This window comes from Grammomys surdaster, unplaced genomic scaffold, assembly GCF_004785775.1.
Source record: "Grammomys surdaster isolate TR1022 unplaced genomic scaffold, NIH_TR_1.0 125793, whole genome shotgun sequence".
NCBI lineage: Eukaryota > Metazoa > Chordata > Mammalia > Rodentia > Muridae > Grammomys > Grammomys surdaster.
The window spans coordinates 451,871-461,410 of record NW_021620624.1 but is presented as its reverse complement, the minus strand read 5'-3'; the positions used below and the strand labels follow the sequence as shown (position 1 = coordinate 461,410).

The 9,540-nt window shown below is 41.8% G+C and overlaps 1 protein-coding gene across 2 annotated transcripts in view; it reads left to right on the top strand.

Annotated features, from left to right (window-relative positions):
• Fbxl13 (F-box and leucine rich repeat protein 13) overlaps nucleotides 1-9,540 on the top strand; it is a 171,630-nt gene that overhangs the window by 139,064 nt on the left and 23,026 nt on the right. The gene's annotated exons all lie outside the window — the stretch shown is intronic.

The following is a 9,540-nucleotide window of genomic DNA, read 5'->3' as shown; positions in this document are numbered from 1 at the left end:
CCCTCCCCTTCCCTCCCCTCCCCCTCCCTTCCCTCCTCCTCCTCTTCTTCTTCTTCTTCTTCTTCTTCTTCTTCTTCTTCTTCTTCTTCTTCTTCTTCTTTCTTCTTCTCCTCCTTCTCCTCCTCCTCCTTCTTCTTCTTTCTTCTTCTCCTCCTTCTCCTTTTCCTCCTCCTCCTCCTCCTCCTCCTCCTCCTCCTCCTCCTTCTTCTGGAAAGGTCACATGGGTGTGGAGCTGGACCTGAGAGGACTGGAAAGAGAGTGTGATTGGGGTGCATTATGAGAAATTCCTAAATAATCAATAAAAATATTATGTTGGAAAAAATGTGATCACAGGATTCATACTAACAATAAAGTGAGAAAGTGAATAAAAATAATTGAGAAGGGAAATAGCTTTCTAAAATTATTATTGCTAATTAGACTATAAAAGGGAAGGTAGTTTGGGAGCCCAAGATAAATTTTCAATGGCATCGTATGGGATACTGTTATCAGTGGCTTTAGATCGAGGCCTACGGAGATGATACATATTCCTAAGAATAAGTTTGACTCATTATTCCTAACATATTGTAAGTAGCAACAAGCAGAATAAATCCTGCTCATTCCAAACAATTCCAGAAGAAAGTGTCTCCTAGCTAAGAGTTCTAGAGTTCCAGGAAGACAAGAGCAAATCAGCAAATCCACAACAGCAGAGGATGGGGGAGGAACAGACTGGTGCTGTGTCAGGGCACAGCAAGCCTCTCCAGGCTTTGAGGACCTTTTTCTGCTCGCAGTGCTGTGGCTCAGCCATGGAGATCTTTGCAGGGTGGACCATCCAGCCACCAGACTCCTGGGGTCACCAAAAAATTTTCCAACGAAGTCCTTGATTTTCCTTTGATTTGCAGCTATGGATGAGATCTTTGGTTTAGCGCATTTATCTTAAAGTCTGCAGGCTTACTTGGCCACTGAAAAATTAGTTAAAAGCTGGGCAAACTATGAGACATTATGTAATTTTGTAGTTTTTTGATGTGCAAGACAGGCTATAACTCACACTCACTATTCTTGTATGCCTGTGTTGAAGTGTGTCACCAAGATTGGCATGGTTTCAAACACTGTGATACTATACCCGGAGGTTGGAATAGGGGGATCAGGAGCTGGAGGCTCCCTGGGCTATATACTGACCTTGTCTCAAACTAATAAATAAATAATCTAAAAATAAAAACGTGTTTCTAAGCTGAAACGAGAATAACTTACAGCATTGTGGCTGCCAGATAACATTTGCTCTAATGTTCACATTCCATAATGCCTGGGCTATCTTCCCAGGCTTTCTATAAAAATTAGGTATCTCAGAAGGAAAGCCATGTGAGTTATGAAAAGAAGAACCTCATTGTCATAATATTAATCTGCTTCTCTAACCTTCATCTACCTCACTCTTAAGTGTAAGATGTTTGCTTATGAAATCAGTCAGGCATTCACCGAAGAGATCGGTCGAACATGAATGTTTCCCTTGAGTATCCTCTTTTTTTCCTTTTTTTATTCGATATTTTATTTATTTGTATTTCAGATACCATTCCCCTTCCCCATTCCCCCCACTCATTAATCCTCTACCCCATCCCTCCTCCCTCGTTTTTGCCTTTATATTGTTTAAATTACACGCAAGTATTAAGGTCAGTTCTAGGTTGAGGAATTAGCTATATAATAGATGCAGATAGTCAAGGAACAAGGAAGACAATAAACCCAGATAATCAAAGAACATGCACGACAATAAATAGAATCCTGGGTTTACTCCTGTGATCACTATTTCTAAGGGCTTATCAGGATGATCAAAATATCTGAGCCTACTTCCCTGTCCCAGCCCAAAGTCATTTTCATGCCTGAAGCCTACTTCTTTGTTCTATCTTAAAATTTAGATTTCTGCCTGAAATTACTTCTTTGTTCTAGCCTAAAATTGAGATTTCTACCTGAAATTTCTTTTTTGTCCTAGCCTAGGATTTAGATTTCTGCCTGAAATTACTCCTTTGTTCCAGCCTAATGTCAGATTTCTGCTTGCAGTCCATTTCCTTGTCTTTGGCCTATGTCAGATTCCTTCCAAGCTGCCCATTTCCTTGTCCTTGGCCAATGTCAGATTCCTTCCAGGCAGCCCCGAAAGCTCTCCACATCTCCCCCTTTTTATTGCATAAACTAGACTGAGCCTGTCTTAGATCATTCTGACAAGAAAACCTTCCTTAGGTCGTTCTCACAAGAAAGCCTTCCTTACCCATTGTGGAATATGCATTATCATAAGCAATGCACGTCTGTCTTAGGTTGGTAAGGCTCTGTGCAGAGTCTTAGATTGCCAGTCTGTTAAATTAATAATTCTGTCTGGGGGTTCAGTTTCAGTTTCAAGTCATGTACTTTGGCTGCCAGCCTGTTGATGTAGTTAGAGATGAGCTTTAACACAATGGGCAGGAATAAAAGTATTCCTAGGACAAGAAGGGCTAGCATGATCAAGCTATATATGCCTTTCCTGAGGTTTGTCCAAAATGGAAATATTGACCTCAGGCCATGGATAATTTTATCGGCATTATCTGCAGCATCAAAGCTCAACAGAGCAACATTCTTTCAATTCATAATCTCACTATGCAAAGTCAACACACGTAGAGAGGTGTTAGGATATGCCAAATATTCTTCAGGCATCTTTAAACTTTTTTCTAATTAAAATGGCAATCATTGTAAATTTTAGAAGTAACACTACTCCAATGATATTTGTCATGACACTTGGGATGCCTCCTATCTCTTGAACCCTGAACCTCCTTCAGATAATTTGAATAGGTTATAGAGCATTGATTGTTCCAGATACCAATATAAATCCTTTTGTATACTCAATACATTAGTAACATTTTTTTGCTAGATGGTTAACAAAAATAGCTGTCTTAACTCCTTGTGTCAATGTTATTGCAGAGGCAGTGGTGCTAGCAATTAATAAAATTAACGCTGTTATGAGTATCCTCTTTTATCAACAAGAAACATAATTCCACCAGTAGAGTCAGTGATTTTATTTCATAAATGCCTCTAACAAGAATTTGGGCAAGTTAAACACGTATTTTTAGGCGGCTGAATGCTTAACTCAGTGGTAAAGATGTATACTAAGAATTCCTGAGGCTCAGTGTTCAATCCCCAGTATATAAAACAATTACTAGCTAATACTGGAAACAAATAGGGGCAGTTAGTACTAATAATTAGTCTATAAGACCCTTAATTAGTTTAAAACACCTCTCCAAATTAAAGGGAAAAGCTTGGTAAGAAGACAAAAGTTTTCAAATAAATACCAGCTAGTAAATCTAAGATGAAGGACAGAATTTAAAAAGCCACATTTAATAACTTATTTAGGCAAGAAGCACCAAGAAATACTAAAATCATAGATCAGAAGGTTGTTGTCAAACTGTATCCTACCATCCCAAAAGAATTGCACCATAGATTTATCAAATAAAGGAAAATATGCTTCAAATGGAGCCATATAGCAGTAAACCCTAAGCCAAGTGTCTCAGCACCATCCCCAGTTACAGAACAGCTTAGCACAGGGGGATGCAGCAGCATTCAGGCAACATTAAAAAACAGCCAAGGCATAAGCAGACAAACACAGGTTACGAGACACTGTACATATTAACTGGCATCTGCTCTTCAAGAAAAAGTTCTGCGCTGGGAAGATAGGTCAGTCAGAAAACCATGAGGACCCAAGCTCAATCCTCAGACCCCCATCTGGAAAGCCAGGTGTGGTGGCATGAACTTAGGAAATCCCAGCACTAGGGAGCTAGAGATCGCCAGAGTCTTGAGGCTCACAGGCACAGTCTAGCCTAAACAGCCCTTCTCCCAACAAACAAACAAACAATGATGATACAAAGTTGGCAGCACCTAAGGAAAATGACATCTGAGGTTGTCCTGTGGCCTATGCACACGTGCACACATGCACACATGTACATTCATAACTGAAGAATTTAGGCAAGGGATATGAAGATAATCCTTCTAATACACTTTGAAGCTCCCTGTAAATTTGAATGTTTTCAATATAGAGTTGGAAGATGTTTTGTATTTATGTTGTCAGTGTTCCAACCAGGGGTAGGATGACTCAGCCAGGACAGGCACCCCCATCTCATCCCGCTCCCCACCCCAACCTTCAGTAACCAGTTCACTGACGATGTCTATCTACATTAGCTAAACAAATCCAGATGTAAAACTGGGGGAAACGTTCAAGAAATGTCCAGCTCTCAAAGGCCTTGTGTGCATGGATCTGTCCCTGGCAGTGCTCTGTCTCCCCTCCCACTAATCCCAGGGACCCCAGGCTGAACTACTTCCAAACAACTCACATTTTCCAAATGAAGTCTCTGCTCATGCTATTTCCTCTGGCTGAAAGGCTGTCTCCACTATACTTATTGCTTGTCAAAATCACAATCTTTAGGCTTAATAAAGTTTTCTTCCTCTTTGAAAGTTCTGCTAGACCAACACACCTTTGCCTTCTGATTAGAAGCAGTCATACTTACTGAGTGGTCCTTACACTTCTCTTAAAACACAAACCCCATTTTTCCTTGCATTTGGTCACTGTGTACTAGTGCTTCCACACCAAGGGAAGCTTTACCGTTGACACACTAGGTGAGGTATTGGATTTCTTAGGATGGTGTGCAAGGAACTTAGGACTTCTTTTGAATCCTATGCCTTGAGACCACATCCCTCAGAGAACCTTATTGTATACTATAAGCCCCCCTTTCCTGTGGATTCCTAGGTACCATGACTCTATGTCCTTCAATGATGTGGGCTATGGAGAAGCAAAATGCTTGCCCAACATGCTGGGAAGCCAGAGCTTTGCATTTTCACAGGGCCGCGGTTCTCCCCAGACCACCGCATGGGCTGTTTTCCTGTGTGCTTCCTTGTTAGGCTGTTTAGGTTCTTTAAAATGTTTTTTTTTTCTTTTATTGAAAATAGATTCATTTCTCACCTAATATATGCTGACATGGTTTCCATCTCCCAGTTTCTCCCCACTTTCCTCCCATGCAGATCCACCCCCTTTCTGTTTCAGAAAAACACAGGCTTCTAAGGGACAATAATCAATTTAACAAAGTATAATATAATAAAACCAAAACTTGTAGCAGGACAATTCCCTGCTACTGCTACATTGTATATGCAGTGGGGCTTGGTGATTGGGCAGTATGAGAGGTAGGCGGAGTGAGGAGTTGAGAGAGGAAAAGGAGAGGAAGGGGAGGAAAGAAAGGAGGCTAGCAACGATGGAGGAGGACTCATGGTTTGAGAACAGTTGAGAGCAGTCCTGGGTAGCTACTTATCAAAAGGTTAGATATTGGGTAACAATTCTAATTGTGTGGGCATCTTATTATTTGAGCATTTCCAAGTATATAAATCCATTCGATAAGCTTTAAGCTTTAAGAGTCTACATTCTAGCGGGTTCTGTGAGGATGGCAGACATTGTCTGGGGTTCAGTCAAGCTCTGTGGATACAGCATGGTGGATTGGCAGAGCCATCCCCCACTCTGGTATTTTGTGGGTACCAGAGCCTGCACATCTAGCTAGCTGAAGCTCCGGTCAGAGCTGAGGACCAGTGGGAACATGGTGGCTGCCCGGGAACAAGCCGGACCGGGTGCCATTTTCTAAATATCACCCCTACAGATGAGTGGTTCAGAAAGTTACTCACTGCCCTGTATAGTTCTACACCTTGCCATTCTGTTTCAGGCTGTTGTGGAATGCTGGCCTCTGAATATGGTAGCCACTGTGATTCTAATCAGAGCAGCTGCACAGGAGACCCAAAAGATCAGGCCATTGACATTCTCTCATAGTAGGAGATATGAGGGTCCTTAGACCTTCTCCTGAGATTCCAGCCACTCGTTCTTTCTCATGCCTGTCTTAGCTGCATGGAACCTGACCAGCTATCCAGCTATACGTGGTCTTAGGAGATGCGAGAGTAGTCAGAAGGTAAAAGGCTAAGGAAGAGAACAGCAGGTGTTGGGACATAGGGTTTTGCTATGGGGAAGTTGTCATCTATCATGGGATGAAGTTTTGGTGATGCAGCTGTTTGAGAGTTACCAATGGTCTATACTACAAGCAACCTTTAACTCACACTCCTGGAAGCCAGCTAAGTAAATCTGTTGGCTCACCAAACCAATTTGAGTGGGATTGTCACTTTGGTTTGTCATTGATGTGTTATGAGTGAACATTCATGTCTTCCCAGGAAAACTTAAGGTGACAAACACCTTAGACTATTCTACACTTTCTGTTAAGCATGAACATCCTGCTAGTTTTCCAGGCAGCCCTAGCTCTCCCTCTAAGACTGTCCATGTAGTGTTATCACCTGTTAGTGATGGTCAGGAGATGGGCTGAAACTTTCTAGCCCCTTAGCTTCTTACTCAAAAACCAGAATGTAGGCTCACACAGACTGCAAAAGTAACAAGAAAAGTTTATTCAAAGCAAAGTGATAGGCCAGATACATTGTCAAGAGTGTCAGCTGGCTTCATGAGTGAAGATACTCAAGGTTCCCACTGTTATTTTGGGTTTAATTTTATGGTGTTCAAATTAAGATTTTGGTCACAAGATGTGTAGTCTGGGTGATCCTTTCTTTAACTGACAAGTTTTTATTCCGTAAGTCCTCATTGGCTGTGGATATCATTTCATACAATGCAGTCATATGCACACCCAATTAGGACTATGCATGAGATGGAAAATAAGAAGATTCTCCCTAAAGTTCATTGAGAGGACAGAGTTTGTCTTAGAGCACATGCCCCCAAACCAGATAAGGCCAGATCAGCCATTTGTTTTTATTTTTATACCTGGATACACTGGGGACATGTTTGTAGAAACTGTCTAAGTTTGACGGTCTTTAGGGAGAGCTGTGTGTACCTGAAGCTGGATGTAGTTGGAAGTCTTAGGTTGCTAACAGATTGCTAGCGCATTATTTTTAAATGGCTGTGTGTTCACTGTGCATGAAGGTAAGAGGCTCATGCTGCCAAATGCATTGCTAGGACAATGGTGTTTGCATAGCCAAGACCTAGTGGAGTCCCAGGTTGCTAATCTATTCCCTATGCTTGCTTGCCTCTGGCTCACAGGAAGAGACCTCACCACAGCACTGTGATTTGACCACCGCACCATCTTTTCCTGTCATGGTTACCATGGTCTGTGGTACAGATGTCTACCTGCTCAGGCTGTGGACCTCTTGGGAGTGAACAGCACCTCCTTGATGTCTAGGCTTCCAGTTTCTATATTAGACTTCCATCAATATTATGCCTGTTAAGTGAATCCTCAACAAATTGAACAATTATAAATCCCAAACTTGATACTACAGACTTTAAAAAGAAAATTTGCAGAGAGAACTGTTAGCTGTCTCAGAGAATTCCTCCTAGTTTGACACATTTCTGAGTCTCATAGACCGGAAAAGAACACTTACCTGCCAGGTATTCATTAGGGCAATTATCTGAGAAGCTCAAAGTCAAAAGACAAAAAAAGTGATTAAGAACTGGAATAGGGCGTGTCTCTTGTTGCCAGGAGCAGGTGGTGCCTACAGAGGCCTGTCTGGTCTGCTGGCTTCCTCTTCCTGGTTCTCTCTTAGTGTTTACTCAGCCAAGGGGCTGTATGGTATGCAGGGGCACACTGACATCTCGTCAACAGATGATCATGCAGGAATGTTCTTACCCAACAGAAATACATGGCACACAGGCAGCATCTGTGTCCATCTTGGGCAGAAGGATGATAGAGATATTTTATGATTTTTTTTATTGAACAAATGTTGGTCAACGAAGAGTGTTTATTAAGATGAACAGTTCTAGGGGTGATTGGATTATTTATGGAATCATATAACCAGCACCAAGGTCTACTCCAGAATACTTTCCTCACTCCCAAACAAGACACCTTCTCTCAGCTTGTCTCGCCCTCCAGCTGGTTCGGGCAAGCATGGATCTACTTTCCTTTCCCATAAATTTGCCTGTTCTGAACTTCAGTGGAATCACGTGTGGTGTTTGAGGTCTGGCTTCTTTCACTTAGAATCATGTTTCCAAGGCTTATTCATACAACAGCATGCACAAACACTCCTTTCTTTAGCAACTAGCATTCTATCGTAGGGAGAAAATTCACCTTATTTATACTTCCATCTCTTGGTAAATATTTGTGTGTTGCTTCTGAATTCTATCAGTAACAACACTTGGACACAAGTCTTGTGTGGAGATATGTTTTATTCTTAGTTATAACCCCCCCAGAGAAGTCTAACTGCCAGGCTGTGTGATAGCCCTGGGCTTTACTTTCTGAGAAACAGTCAGACTTTTCCAGAATGGCTAGTCTTTTTTTTTTTTTTTCTTGCCAGCAATATATGTGTCAGTTTTCCCACACTCTCACTCTTTGTGTCTCTTCTTAGTTTTAAACATCTTAGTAAATTAGTTGTGGTATCTCATTATGTATGTAAGCAACAGCTAATATCCTAATTCACAGTTGAGTACATGAGCTTTAATGAGCAATTATAGTATTAAACATAGCCTTCCATTTTCATATTTTAATTTTAAAATTATGATGATGTATATATGGGCGCATGTGCCAAAGCTCACGTGTGGAGGACAACTTTGTGGAGTGTGTCTGTCCTTCTTCCCTTTTATGCGGGTTCCCTGGACCGAGATCTGCTCCACCAGGCTTGTATGACAAGGGTCTTAACTTTAATGAATTTTTTTTTTAGTGAAGTGTTAAGGAGTACACAGACTGACAAGTGTCTCATTTATCAAGTGAACTTCTGTAGCTAAGTTTTGAAAATCCCAGCTTGGCTGCATAAGTAAAACCTAACTGCCTCCGAGATCATTCCCTAGAAGCTAGCTCAGAGGGCAATAGATACTCTCTATTTTCAAGTGTAGCATTCATAGATGAACTCTGCATGTCCTGGAATAGCTCAACCCCTCCAGTTCTTCTAGCATGAAACACACACACACACACACACACACACCCCTGGAATGCAGGCTGTGCGTGCCAGCTCCACGAGGCAGATTCTTTGCTCTGAAAGGCAGAGTCGGGGAAAAATATGACCTAGCAAAAGGCTCCACAGTCACAGTGAAGTGACGAGAGAGAGCAGAATTACTGCATTTGGAGATAGTGCACTGAACCATTAAGCAAACAGAGACATCACAGTTAGAACGGAGGCTTGTGGCAAGTGCTTTCTCCTTTGACCTGGATTTAAAAAGAAAATCTTTTCTTTAAATAAAAGTTATCTAAAAGGGTAAAACAAGATCTAATATTTGCATAAGCCATTCTCCACTCTGGCTCAAACATTGCACTTAATATCGATAAGGTATAAACTAGCCCTGTACGTAAACACAAGAAGGACAGACCTCTAGCTGATTCCGACTCTTCTCCATTAGTGCGCTCTGGAGTCATTGAGTGGGCAACAAGTCTGTCAACCTGACGGAGCAAAGAGGCTGAGGCTGCGTCTTAGCGGAGAGCCTGCGGTGCTTGAGGTCTTGGATTCGTCCTTAGCACCACCAAGCATGCAGGCGCATGCATGTGTGCCTGTACAAACACACACACACACACACACACACACACACACACACACACACACACA